Below are 15,124 nucleotides of genomic sequence, written 5' to 3' on the forward strand. Positions count from 1 at the left end.
ATTCATGGTGATGTAAAAAAACCCCCTAAGTTTGTTGTGAGGACTTGCCAATAAAAGCATTATGCAGCCATGGAGAAATGGAGTGTGGGGATGTCAGGTCAGACCTTATTCTCTTCTCTTTTTTATTTCCTTATTTTGAGAAATAGCTGTGAAAGTATTTACTCATGGTCAATGAGTGAGGTATGCTTGTACCTGGTGGCCCTCTGTCTCAGATGAGTAAATGGAAAACGACAGCGACCTGGCTTCGAACTCATCCTGCAGGTACAGAACTTAGCCCAAGGTGGGTGGTAGAAGCAATGCTTTCAAACTTAGGTCCTTGTCATCTATGCTGTATTAAACTCCAGCCCAGGGTGGACCTACAGATCTAGCTGCTCATTGGGTCAGTATTATTGTGTGTCAGCTTTTGCCAGACACGACATTGGGTCTGAGGAATGTGGTGGGGGACAACAGACATGAGGCCTCCTATCTTGTAGTTAGACTCACACTCAATCACTCTTCACACAGGGTTGTAATGACATGAGTGATAAGTGCTATGAAGCAAGCAGGTGCCATGAAAGTTTATGACAAAGAAGGACCACAAAATGAGGTGAGCAGAGTTGAGGGAAATTCTGCCTAGACTGTGCCTTTCCCCTCCTCCATTCACCATCCCTGGCTATGTAAATGACCCGAGGACTGAAGGAGCTTGGTATTCTGAGGAAATGAGCCCAGATTGCTAGGGTTCTTGAGGGTGTGAGTTGAGGCCAGAGAGATAGGCAGAGGCCAGATCAGATGGTGCCTTGTAGGTAGTGGGAGGGAGTATTGATTTTATCTCAAATATAATAGAAAACTTTAAAAATGGTAATAAATAGGGAGTAACATGATCATGGATGTGCTAAGAACAAATGGACCCCAAAAGATATTGTTCGCTCTTAAAGATTTTGAGGTAAAAATTTGGCTCCAACCAAGTTTCTCATGCTTTTCTTCTTACATTTCTTTATATTCTCCAACCGTTCTCTCTAACAATTGGGTCTTTTCTATGTCTCCTGAACCCCTACTCCATTGCCACATCTCTAGAAATCTGCTGCTCCCCACAGTAAGGTTCTTTCTGCTCTTTTGTACTTATCTATGTCCTGCCCTGTTCAGAACCAGCTCATGTTTCACCACTTCCATGAAGCCTTTTTTGGTGGTCCTTCAACCAATTACAAAGTGTAGTCAGCAATAGAGGCAAAAAAAAGAAGTGGAAGGTCAAAATCCCCCCAATCTCTCACTTCAGTTTTTTCCCCTAAAGTCCTTTCCAAAAGTCCCAGCTCTGGGCTTTCTCTCCAAACCAACCATTATATTCTCTCACCAAGAAATTGTGTGCAGGCCATAAAACACAGCTTTTGCTCATAGAAATGCTATTTGTCCTTCGAGATGAACCTCAGAATCACTCCTCACAGGAGCACTCCCTGACCACTCCTCTGGGAAAAGACTTTGATCCATCCCTTCTCTTAAGTCCCATCTACTTATTGATTATTGTTAGTTAATAAAACAAAATGAAGCAAAACAAACAAATCTTTATCTATATATCTATCATGTTCCCTAACTCAACATAAAGTTTTCCAAGAGTGGGGGTCCATGCTTTGTGACTCTTCTTATGCTCTTCTTCACTGACTTAGCACCCTGTAGGCATTCAATAAATACATGTTTCTTGATAATTCTTGGTCTGAGGTCACATACTCATTTGTACGCCTGGCTTTGTGGAAGATGAGAGGCTTCCAAACTTTTCCTTTGAAACATTTCTCCCCTCCTGCTGTCAGAGTGATCATCCTAAAAGTTACTTCTGCATCATTTTCCTTCTGTGAGCGATCACCCTGGATCTTCACTGGCTACATAATAACATCTTAACTCCTTACAACAGCCCATTCCCAAGCTCTAGCTATGTTTTAATTTTCTGCTACTATGTAACAAATTACCACTAACTTAAACACTTAAAAGGCCTATATTATCTCAGTTTCTGTGTATTAAGAGTCTGAGCATGACTTAGCTTGGTTTTCTGCTTCAGAGTCTCAACCAGGCTGCAATCAAGCTATCAAGCTGTGGTCTCATCAGATGCTCATTTGGGAAAAAATTCACTTCTAAGTTCACTCTGATTGTTTGCAAAATTTATTTCCTTGTGATTGCAGAACTGAGGTCTCTTTTGGCTTCTAGAAAACTCCTATAGTTTCTTGACATGTGGCAACTTACTTCATGGCAACTTGCTTTCTCACAGCCGGCAAGGGAAGGAGAAATTCCAAAAAAAAAGTCCTCTGGAGTCTTATGTAATAGAATAGAATCACTATCATAACTTTTGCTACATTTTATAGGTTAGAAGTAAGTCATGGGACTTCCATTCCCAAAGGAAGAGAATTATACAAGTCTAATAACATCAGGAAGTGGGATGTAAAGTCTGTCTGCCATAGGCTCATCTTCCTCCTCTGCTTCTGAAAAGTGGACTTTAGCAATACCAAATATTTCTACTTATGTAAACAGACTTTTAAAAATATCTCTAGGAATTTACATATGCATGTGTATCTAACTGGAATGTCCTTCCCTACTTTATCTCCTCCAGCAATTCTTCTCCAATGTCCTCTACCTTTGAAAATTTTAATCATTCCCTTCTCTGTTCTCTGGATCCATAGGGTGATGCTCATCACCCAATGGGGTACCTTATCCCATTGTATATCTTCTGTATTAGACTGTAATTTCTTTGAGATTGGGAAGTATGTGTTCTTCACTTCTCTATCTCCAGTGCTCACATCTAATTTGACTAATAAATCTGGAGAATGTGTGAAAGGTGACTTATTTAATAAGAAGTGGTCATTGATCTAAAATAGAGTTCTGCAACCTTTTTACTCTCATACTCCCTAAATAAATTTTGAAAAATTACTTACCATTTCATATGTTTTTGAATTGGTATTTATAATTAGTCAGTTTTTATTAGGCTATGCTGCTATAACAAATATACCATAAATCTTAGTGGCTTGTAATGACAGAGTCTTATTTCTTACATGCCTGATACGTTGGCATCTGGTCGTTTACCCGATACTTTGACTTCTGTTCCATACATCTTCTTTCCAGGATCCAGGTTGAAGTGCTGCCTGATGTTTGGGACATGATATTCTTGTGGCAGAAGGAAAAAAGCTCTGGCAGAACCAAGCGGTGACCTTTAAAGTTTCTGGCAGCTATGGCACACCTCACTTCTGCTCATATTCCATGAGCCAAAGCAAATCATATGGCCAAGCCTGATGCAGGTGTATTCCATTTATAAGAAAGGGACAGCAAATAATTTCAAAATATAATCCAACACAACATCTAATAATTTTTAATCATAAATTTAATAGTTTTATAAATGTTAAAATCTCTGGCATATTGTGTATGTGCCTTAAATACATTTTTTTTTTGTCATAACCTTAGACTTCATTCAGTTTTTGAAAATTTTCACTCATACAAAATCCCCTTGGCAAAGGTGGTCACGTATTCAAAGAAATCAGTCAGATCAGCCTTGTTTTTATGTCAGAAAAAATCTGACAAAATTTCAATTCAAATATGCTGTTGATACTTTCCCTTGGCAAGTACTCATTTCTAATTCATAGATAGGTAGATAGTTGCACAGTCAAAATCACAGAGCTCTGCCATTATTTGTTTTCCTAGAAGAAATAAGGTTCTGTTCCTTTAATGATTCTTGCTAAAGTCCTCCTTGCTTTGCTGTCAAGGAGCTCCTTTTGGAACAATGCATATTGAATTGTTCCCTCCTTTGGTGTCCCAGAGGATTTTACTCACCAAAGCAAGATTTGGATGGGCAAGAAAAATACCATATTTTGTCAGGTAGGAAAATGGTGACTGTGAAAAGGGAGTGAAACGCCGACGTGGCAGCTGGAGGTGCTGATTTGACAAGAATTTATGGATGTTGAGGATCTGGAAAACGATTCTTTTAAATTATTCTTGCCAGGGTCCTCCCTCCCACCACCACTGAAAAGTCCGGGGGCCCCATAGGGGTACCCACATACAATTTGAAGATTATTTCTATAAGATATGGGATGCTCTAGGCATAGGTGAAGGTGAAAATAAATAGAAGGACTTCAGCGAAATAAAGAGCCATAAAAAAGTGAAGTAAAAGGCTCAAAGTATATAAAAAATATTAAAGTTGAGGAGTAAAAGCATTCCCTGGCTGAAGCTGACTCGGGAGATGACACCAATCTCCCCCTTCAAGGAGAAGAGGAGAAACCAGTGACGGGTTGGATTTGGAAAGAGAATCTGGGAGTGCATCCCAGAGTGAGGAGTAAGCATGAGAGGAGAGAGTCCTGGACACCAGCCCGTGAAGGATGAATAGGTTGGTGCCAGTTTGAGGAAACAGCACGTACATAGTCTCTCCAGTTGATTTCAGAGGAAGTTTCAGGAATCATTGATTTCATCTGCTCGTCACCAGCATGATTAATACATGTTTCAGGAGACACACACACACACTTTCTTATTAATGAAGCCCGTATGCCTTACACGAGAAACAGATCACAAAGCTCTGGAAATACTTTCCTAGGCCATTTCCTGTCCCTGCCCCCACCACTCCATCATCCACCACCCACCACTTCTTTCCCTTCCTTTCTTCACCTTCTCTTCTTCTTTCTTCTCCTTTTCTTGTCTTCTGCCTTTTTCTTGTTCTTCTCTTTTATTCCCGTCCTCATCCCCAAAGGCTTTACCCTGCCTCAACTTCTTTAATAAGCTATTGACACCGATTTAGGGGAAAAAAAGAACATACATACTCTATACCTCACCTCAGAAAAGCTCAGGAAGCTTTTTAGCTTGGGAAGAGCATTCTTTGTTGGGAAAATGAATCAAGAAGGTAATAACGTATTGTTGAAACTCTCTAGCCAAGTACGATGTGGCGTACCACCAAAGAGCTTACTTAGGGTCCTTAATCAAATCTGTCTTTATTATTAAAAAATACATGCTCATATAGAATTGTATGATGCTGGAAGGTGTAAGGTACAGAGAGGCAATTGAATTCAAAATGCTCATTTTACAAAAGAGGAAACAAAGGCCAGAAAGAGAAAATGATTTGTCCAAAGTCATAGGACTGGCGATTTTCCACCTTATAATCCATTATATGTGGGGAAAATCAGGACTCTTGTGTCAAAAGTCCAGAAGAAACATATTAACATTAACACAATGAAGCAAATGCATATATATATATATATATATTAGTTAGAGCAAATATGGTAGACAGTGGGCACACTCTTCTTTGTCTCCTTTTTGTTGGGTTTTTGGTCGAATATACTCAACTCTTATTTACCTAAGAGTGGGGTACCTATGGTCATTCAATAACTCATTTGCCTATTTATAACTATGTGGCTATGTTTTAGGTCAAGCTGAAAAGGAATTGAATCTGCACACAGACAGTGATATATAGCTGAGCAGACTTTTTAAGTCCTGGGGGTATCTCTGATTAGAGTCTTCAGGAAAATATGCCCGATGTTAGGATTAGTGAACACGATTTATTCTAGGAAGCATTTTGCTGAGAATTAGGAGAACTGGCTGCTAATCCGGGCCTCCTGAGTTTTCTCTGAAGGCCTTGGGAAAGTCCTTTCCCCTCTTTGAAACTCCGTTTTGACATCTTTAAAGTACAACTAATACCTCATAGAGTTATGAGAAACAAATGGAACGGCTAGCATAAAACATCGAATAAATGGTTAAGTGCCGCAATAATGTAAGAGACATTAATTATTTTTTACTACCTTCCATTGCCATGGAGAATGGAGAATTTCATTTTGTTTTGTAGGTGAGAAATGTCCTCATGCACACCTCCATTGCACTTCGATCTCTGCCAAGTGTCTCCCCTTCAGAGAAGCTTTTCTGACTAGCCCCTTGCCATCTGAAGTGTTACCCAGTCTCCCTAATCGGTTTACTCTCAATCTCCTGAACCAGTTCTATTTTTCTCTTTCGCATTTATCGTCCTTACTATATTGTGAAGTATTTATTTTCTTTCTCTCCGATCTGAATGTGAGATTCATGAGGGCAAGGCACTTTTGCCTCCTGCCTTATTCCCAGGGCCTATAACAACAGTGCCTAGATAGTGCATGTTCAATAAACATTTGCTGATGAATGAATGAACATGAGACTTCTTGAGGGAATTTGACTCAGGCATCTGTTGCAGGAGATGAAGTAGTAATAGGAAGAGAAAGGGGTGCCTCAGGGGTGGTAGTGATAGCTTGGGTGATCCATAAATTCAGATTTTGTTTTGTGGCCTGAATGGATGATTTGAATGCCCAGAGATATTTGAGCACTTTTATCAAAATTTGATCTCTAAGTTCCAGTGATATAAAAGACCAAGAAAGTTACACATTAGCAACTCACCAGAGTGAAGTGTGCTCCTGCAGGCACCATCTAGAGATATAGGTGGAGCTGTGACATGGAGAAGAATGGCTCATTTGTAAATACTATGAGCTGTCAGGAGAGGTGAGGTGGTAAGGAGGGGGTCAAGTAAGGGAGGAAGGAAAGGTCTGTGACACTTAGAGGAGACTCTTTGGCCAATTTCAAGTATGAGCCGGCCTCTGGTTGTTGCAAGTTATAATCTGAGACCAACTGTTTGCCCCACCTGGAAACCTGTCGATGATTGCCTATATGTGCGACAGTCATGGAAGCTTCTGGTTTTGTGAACTGAGCAAAAGAATCCACCCACAAAGAACATTCCGAACACTGAAAGGAAGTGCACCTGGTGCTTCCTTCGAAAATAATGGCGGGGCCGAGACCTCTAAATGACCTTGAGCTGAGTTGGCTTTCAATATACTGGACCTCTATGCTGGTACACAAGGTACATATTGTATTGCATTATATTGTTATATTTTGTAGATTATGTGGTATTGTATATGTATACATGTAAACATACACAGACATCTTCTGTTTAAGAAAAAGGCAGCAGACAGAAAGAGGCAAGGACAGACAAAGGTGGGGACGTCTTGTATATCATAATGAGCAGTGATGACCATGGGCAAGGAGCCCGTGGTGTATCTCTCATTCTGAATTTACTGCACACTGAGTGCCTCTGCAGTGCTCTGCAACCCTATGCGAGGCCCTGATTGAAATGGTATGAGCAGCACTTAGAAGAAATGAAAGAAAATGGTTAAATGCATCTCATTCTTGCTGCAGTCCTCATTGGCCTTGCTTGTGGAATGCCAGCCGTCCAGAAATCCTCTCTAGTAGCTGATACAGTTTGTGTTTGCGCGTTTTCCCCACATTTGCAGTCTGCATACACCGGGCTGCCCATCAGCAATTCCAAGTCATTTTCTTTTCTGTTCTGGTTTCATGGCTGGGCCTCCTGAGGCACCAATCACATCCATCAAGGGGTCTGCCCCAGGCAGGGGCAGCTTGGGGATGAAAAGCTAGCTCTGGGGTCAGCTGGGCTTTGCTTGGGTTTGTTCTCTCCTGAGGGGACAGGTGACGCTTCTGGGGGGTGTATGGGTGTGGCAGATAGGGTAGAAGGAGACAGGGGACCTTGGTCCCTTGTGCTGTGTAGGGGCTTGTGAAGTGTGTGTGGAAGAACTACCTTCCACCCCCGGGCTCTCCCTCCCACTGCTTCTCTCTCCTTCGGTCAACAGTGGGGTTTGAAGGGGCTTTTCTAGTGTGGCCATGGGATCTTCAACCTCTACACAGTCCTCCTGCCTCAGAGCAGTGAGGCCTATCTTAGAATCTCTAAGTTCTCAGTGAAGATCTGGGCAAGCTGCTCTTCTCCTCAGGATGCTTTGTCCCACCAGCCAAATCATGTGCCGTTGAGGTCATGGGAGATGGATTATTTTACACAGGCATTTGCAAATGATGGCTCAAACTTGAATCTACAAGTAGGTGTTGATGGCAGAAACTCCCAGGCATCTGTTTCTATCCCTTTGGCACTCCCGTCCCAGCATCTGCTCCACACCTTTCGCGCTTGCAGAAAATTTCTGCTCTCCTTTGAGTTTCTGTCTTCCTTGGCATTCCTTAGGCACCATGGCACGTGGAAGCTACAGTAGGAGTAGCTGGGAGCCTCAAGGTGCTGTGGGATTGTCTGTCCAGATCAGGGGCTTAAAGGCTCAGGGCTGAGTGACATTTGAAGTAGCCTCTGATACCCAAAGTCACCCATCAGTTGCCAACATCTGCGAGGAGGACCACACACTGCTGTTTTCTTTTGTAATACACTCTCCCCACCCTCATGTTAAGACTCAATGTTATGCTACAGTCAGGGCCCTGAGTTTTTCTTGGCACAATCATGGATTTGCTTCTATTTTTGACATAAGTTACAGAACAACTGTTCTCAAAGACAGTGAAAGGAAAAATGGGTACTCTGGTTTGAATCCTCTCTTCCACCTGCTTCTTCCTTTCCTGACTCTCTAAAGAGGTATAGATAGCATCATGGCTTCTCACCTCAGCTTCATAGCCTGCCTGCCCCTTCTCCCCTAAACTCCTTCAGACATTGCATTATTAGATAAAGAGAATTTTAGAACATCCCACAATAAAAGTTAGATAACTATGATATGTTTTAGTCCAAGATATTTCCCCGAGACGGCTCAGAAAACCTATTAACTTGAACCAGGATGCCTTAAACTCTGAAGAGGCTAAGACTGAATGCAAAGAGCAAGGGCTTTAAGGCACCATAGATTCCCTCCTTCTCCATGCTCAGCCTGGTGGTTATTTCACTGAATTGATGACTGTTTCTAAAACTCTTCCAAACTGAATGCATTGCCCTCAACAACAGATATAAAAATCGGAGCTTCATGACTATCTGCAGGCTGAAAGCCCAAGTATTAGCCAGGCTACTAAGTACAGTTGTTTAGGTTGTACACTGTGCAACATGAACGTTCACCATACTTTGCACAACCACACCAAGACCCTACAATGAGCCAAGCTTTCAAAACGCTTCACAGTACTTTTTCAAGTAACTTTTCTAATCTTGTGTTCCCTAAGCCTATAGGTGTACCTTTAATTTTAGCCAGTCCGGACTTGCTGTCTTTAAACACACCTCGAAATTCCTACTGCTGGGCCTTTGCACAGACTCTTCCCTTAACGTGAGGAGCACTGCTCCTCATCTCCACCTAGCTGAATCATCTCCACCTAGCTGAATCTTTCCACGTTTCTTCAAAACGTGTCTTTCCACGTTTTTTCAAAACGTGTCTTAAGCTTTTACCTTTTCTGTGACATTTTCCTTGCCCACACCACCTGGAAGCCATCACTCTCTCTTCTGACCTTCTGCAGTACTCGGTGTCAATAGACCCCTAGAGACACTCTACACACAGCTGGAATTTTAGTTTTCTTCCCATGAATTCTACATCTCCAACTATATGGTGAGCATTTGAAGGCAGAGCCCATGTTTAACATTTCCTGGATTTCCTGCAGCACCAGATTCAGTGCCGGACGCACAGTGTATGCTCAGTAAACTGGTGATCTACTGGCTGGTTGGTTCAAGTTGCTTTGCGAAGAACCCACTCACCCTCTCTCCCACCCCCTTGTTATTTTATTCCAGTTCCTGGAATTTCATAATAACAGAGATGATTCCAGAAAGCTGATACAGACCATTTCCTCCAAATAAACCCATGTTTTCTTATGACAAGCTGTGGAGCTTTCCATAAAAATCCTCTGTTTGAGTTCCTTCAAACACATGCCAAATAATAACATTAATGAAACAAAATCCGTTTATTTAGTGCTTACTAACTATATGGACTAACTATACACACATTATCTTATTTAATCCTCGGTAAACCGTGAGGTAGATACTTATGTTTTCCCAGCTTTACAGATGAATAATGAAGGCTTAAAAAGGTAAAGCAATTTGCCTTAATTTGCAGAGCTAGGATTTGAACCCAGTCCTTCTGATTCTCAAGGGTCCTTAACCACTGTGCTGATATACACGGTTTCCCAGGTCTGGTCTATAACACTTCTGAAAGGCATCCTGGTGGTAAGTGCCGCCGTGCCCCCACCCCACTCCCCACCGTGAGTTCAGGGCTGACCTCGACGTGCCCAGAGGTCTCAGTCCTTAGAGTGTGTCTGCCAAAAACTAGTCAATATTCCTTATCTTCAAAATGAAGCAATTGGTCTAGGTCCTTTCCTGTTCTAAGAATTTACAAAGCTACAAAAAAGTAAAGACATGGCCCTTTATCTCAAAAGTTCACAATCTTGTTAGAGAGGGAAGGTCTAGATCTTAGAAGAGGAAGAGCCGCTAAAGTATATTATGTCCCAGCCAGGAGAGTGGTGGAGATGGGCGGGTTCAAGCACATCAGAGGATCAGAGAAGCCGGCACTTTTTCTTTGCAAGTAGAGTGTGTGCTTGGATCTGCCATCAGAGGGATGCCTTTTCTTGAGGAAAGACAATGACCTTGACCTTCACAACAAGGCTGGGGAAGCTTGCCAGAGGGGTGACACATATCGCAACCCCAGGATGTTTATCAGCCAGGCCATTTTGACCCTTTGACAAGATGTTCCTTGAGCAAATTTTTTGGAATTTTGGTGGGCTCTGACCTGCAGTTTTCACTTCCAAAATAACTTGACTTTTCTAAAGTGGTAATTTCATTTTCATGATAATACTAAACTGAAGCCACATGATCTCTAATTGGAAGCAGGTCTTGGGCCACAGAGTTGCCAAGAAGCGGTAAGAAACATGCTTATTCTACTACTTTGCTTGAGGCACTCAGCATTTTTGAATGCCTGGGCAGAAATATCGTTTTTTAAATAAAGCCAATCCCTGAGAGAGGAGGGGGTGAGGGGAGGGGAAAGCAAGGCAACGGTGGGGGTGGTTAGAAACGGGAGAATGAAATTTTTTTAATACAGAGAAAAATAATACTCTATTTTTGTATTTAAATTTCCCTGCCTGTCTCTGCCATCTTTTGGTATTAGTGAAATTGGGGTGTATCCTGCATGTCTTGGGGTGGGGGTGGGAGTGTTGCTGATGTTCTTCCGTTTGCTGTTCTGATTTCCTTCAGCCCACAAAAGTGGAGGGCCGACCTCATGAGGGATGCTGGGAACGCTTCCTTTTACTATTTTTTTTCCCCACATCACTTCACTTGTTCTATTAATTGTATCCTGATGAGAGACGCAGTAACTTCTCCTCCAGTGGCAGTTGGAAGATAGTTTTAATAAGTCTCTCTGGAGGGAGACAAGAAAGCAATCAGAGCCTTTCTTTTTCTTTTACAGAGCAGCAGACAGTATCCTAGGGAACGCTCCAGAAGAAGACATACACGAAGGAAATCTTTTAATGACTTTCATTTTTTTAGAGAAACAAAACCCCTCTCGGAGAACAAAAATTATATAACGGATTAAATGCATATCTGAACTCTCTGACGGAAGCCAAAGCTGTTTTCTAAATACAGTCAAGAGCTTAGTAATCACATAGTGTTTTTGGAGACTCTTTCCTTCCTGCTGCCCTCAGTTTCCTGCAAGGCACCATTTTAGACAAATTTGCTGGAGGGGACTTTAGGTTCTGTGGTTCTGTCCCACCCTGTCAGTTAATATACTCCTGAGTGCTGCTCTGAGCTTCTCCGGACAGCAGTGTCCCTCAGCATCTCTGTCCCTTCCTACGCCCACTGTCCCTTCTGATTGTCCTGCCAGTTTTGGCATTAGGCCTTTTTGCCAGGGCTGCCCATTGCTTGGGCTGTACCAAAAGAATCCCTGGCATGGTTCTTACTCTCCCTTTCCCACTTTGCACACCCTAAGAAAGGAAAAATATAAAAGGAAGTATGAAGGTGTAGCAAGGAAAGGGCGAAGTGATGAGAGAAAGAGAAAGTTCTAGATTTCAGCTTTAACTGTTGCCTATAAAAAACCACTGCACCCTGGGTTGGGAAAGGGTAGCCCAGAACTTGGGCTGGAAGAGAAAGTCTCGAGGGAAAGAATATTTAGAAATGCAACCACAATGCCTCAAGATAGATGTGACTCAGTGACTTCCCAAAACATAGATTTTAGATAACTATCACATTACGTCCTTCTTGTACTTTTCACTTGATTTTTCTAGGCGGTCATTGACGTTTTTAATTTAAACCCCGCTGTTACACACCCACTTCAGTTTCCAGGGAAGGCATGCAGGTGGTGAAGTTCCAGTGGGGACATTTGCTTTCTCCTGATGTCTCCAAAGACCCCGTAGGCCCCGAAGCCCTAAGAAGCAGGAACATCTGGTCCATTTCAGCAGTTTATTCACAAGTTCAGCCAGTCATCTGGATGTTTTGTCTATGCAGTGCCAAACATCTGGGTTGAAATTTTTTTAACCAGACTTATTAGATGTTTTGGCATTGTGTAGACAGGAATTCAATTTTTTAATAGTTACTTCTCTACTCATCTGAGATTCTTAGTAACTGGTGCTCTGGTGCAATGAAGGAATGAAGGAGAAAGATACGAAAGAAAGCTCCCACCCCTCCGCCCCCCTGATCGCTTTATTTATTTATTTATTTATTTATTTATTTATTTATTTATTTATTATTATTTTTTTAAGGTATATCTACACCATTCTACGTTAATGGTTTAGCTGCTTTGCTTTTTCACTGGTAGACAAAATTGACCAAAATAAGATGCTGTGTTGATCTTAACAGACACAACCTTAGATGTTCCAAATTCTCTGAGATAGAATTAGAATTTTAATGTTTTTAATAAGAGTTTAAAAACAGAGAATTGAGTGACTCTTGAGAATTGCTTATAAGAATTAAGTTATCTCTGAGTTTTTATACTTATTTTTTTTTTAAGTAAGATTGGAAGATCCTGGAGGGTAAATATGATTTTTAAAAAACCTTTATCATCTAATTGGTCACAATTTTTCTTGACAATGATGATAATGGCAATCAATGGTAGTGATAGGGGCAAATGAAATGTGAGTTTAAAATTTTTTCATTTACTTAGTTAATTTATGCTGTTTATCTTTCTCTTATAGGTTCTACCAGTGGTCCCCAACCTTTTCAGCACCAGGGACTAGTGATTCTATGAGGATCTAATGCCTGATGATTGGAGGCAGAGCTGAGGCAGTGATGCTAGAGCTGGGGAGTGGCTGAAAATACAGATGAAGCTTCCTAGCTCACCCGCTACTCACCTCCTGCTTTGTGGCCCAGTTCCTAACAGGTCATGGACTGGCCTAAGAGTTGGAGATCTCTGTTCTAGACTGTAAGTAAATAAAAATGTAGTGATTTGTACCTTGAAAACTCCTGGTGTTTCAAGCACAATTGAACTAGAGAGACTTTTTTTTCTCCCCAAAACAGTAGGAAAAGTTGATAACTTGCTAAAAATTTTTTTGTTTGTGTGCAAAATTGCTTCAACCTTGAAGAAGGAAGGAACCAGGCATCTGGAGAAAACCTTGCCCTGATTCTGGATATGTTTTTAACTCTCTGTGTAAGTCTCGAGCCAATTCCTTCTCAGTGCGTGAATCCTGATGGGGGCAGAGTAGGCAGAGAATGATATTGGTTTGGTTGGGAGATCTATGAGGTCAGGGCTCTTCTCCCAAGGTGAGATTTTCACAATGGTGTCTTGTCCACGGATAGTTGCTAGTTGATCTTTTTGTAAAGGGAATTGAAGTCAATAATGTCCTATGTCACCATCTTGAAGACCCTGCTATTGTTTTCTTTTCAGGGTCCTCAGGAAGTTATTATACCTGGCAAAGCTGTGCTTCAGAAATGAAGGAGAGATAAAAACATCCCCAAACAAACACAAAGCTAAGGGAATTTATTACCACTAAACTTGCCTTATATGAAATGGTAAAGAGCATTCCACAAGCTGAAATAAAAGAATGCAAATCATCATTATAAAAACATATGAATGTGTAAAACTCATTAGTAAAGGTAAATATAAAGTCGAAGTTAGATTCTCTAATATTGTAATAGTGGTACTTAAATCACAACTCTAAGTTAAAAAATAAACAAAACTGTTAGCTACAATAATATGTTTATATATACAAAATATAAAATGATGTAAATTGTAACATTAAAAACCTAAAATGTAAGGGGAGAGCAATAAAAATATAAAGTTTCCATACACTTCAAAGTTCTCAGCTTGAAATAGGATGTTATAATTATAAGATTTTACGTAAGCCTCATGGTAACCACGCAGGCAAAACCTGTAGCAAATACACAAAAGGTTATGATATATGAACAATTATATGCCAAAAATTGGACAATGTGGAAGAAAAGATACATTCCTACCAAGACTGAATCATAAATAGAAAATCTGAATAGATCAATTACCAGTTAAGAGATTGAATCAGTAATCAAAACCCTCCAAAAAACAAAAGTCTAGGACTAGATGGCTTCACTGGTAAATTCTACCAAAAATTTAAAGAAGTAATGTCAATATTTCTGAAAAAATCTTCCTAAGATAAAGAGAAGGGGAAACTTTCAAACTCATTTTACAAGGCCAGCATACCCATACTCTCATACCCAAACCAGACAGGGACGCTACAAGAAAAGAAAATTATAGGCCAATAACCCTAATGAACATAGATGCAAAAATCCTCAACACAATATTAGCAAATTAAATTCAATAATGCCTTCAAGGAATCATAAACCAATGGCAAGTGGGATTTATTCCTTGAATGCAAGGATGGTTCAATACCCACAAATCAATGTGATATACCACATTAACAAAATAAAAGATAAAAATCTTATCATTATCTCAAGAGATGCAGAAAAAACACTTGACAAAAAATCAACATCCATTCATTAGAAAAACTCTCAACAAAGTGGAGGTAGAAGGAATGTACCTCAACATAATAAAGACTGTATATGACAAGCCCACAGCTAACATCATACTCAATGGTGAAAAACTGAAAGCTTTTCTTCTAAGATCAGGAACAGAACAAGGATGCCCACTCTTATCATTTTTATTTAACATAGTCCTAAATTTCCTAATCGGAGCAATTACGTGAGAAAAATGAATAGAAGACATTCAAATTGAAATGAAATAAGTAAAACTGTTTCTATTTGCAAATGACATACTATATATAAAAAAACTCTAAAGACTCCACCTAAAAACTGTTAGAACTCATCAATGACTTTAGTAAAGTTGCAGAATACAAAATCAATATATAAAAATCAATTGTTTCTATGCACTAATAATGAGATATCTGAAAAAAGAAAGAAAACAATCCCATTCATAATAGCATCAAAATAATACTGAGGAATAAATTTAATCAAGGAGGTGAA

Source organism: Pteropus vampyrus, unplaced genomic scaffold (assembly GCF_000151845.1).
Source record: "Pteropus vampyrus isolate Shadow unplaced genomic scaffold, Pvam_2.0 Scaffold18, whole genome shotgun sequence".
In the NCBI taxonomy this organism is placed as follows: Eukaryota; Metazoa; Chordata; class Mammalia; order Chiroptera; family Pteropodidae; genus Pteropus; species Pteropus vampyrus.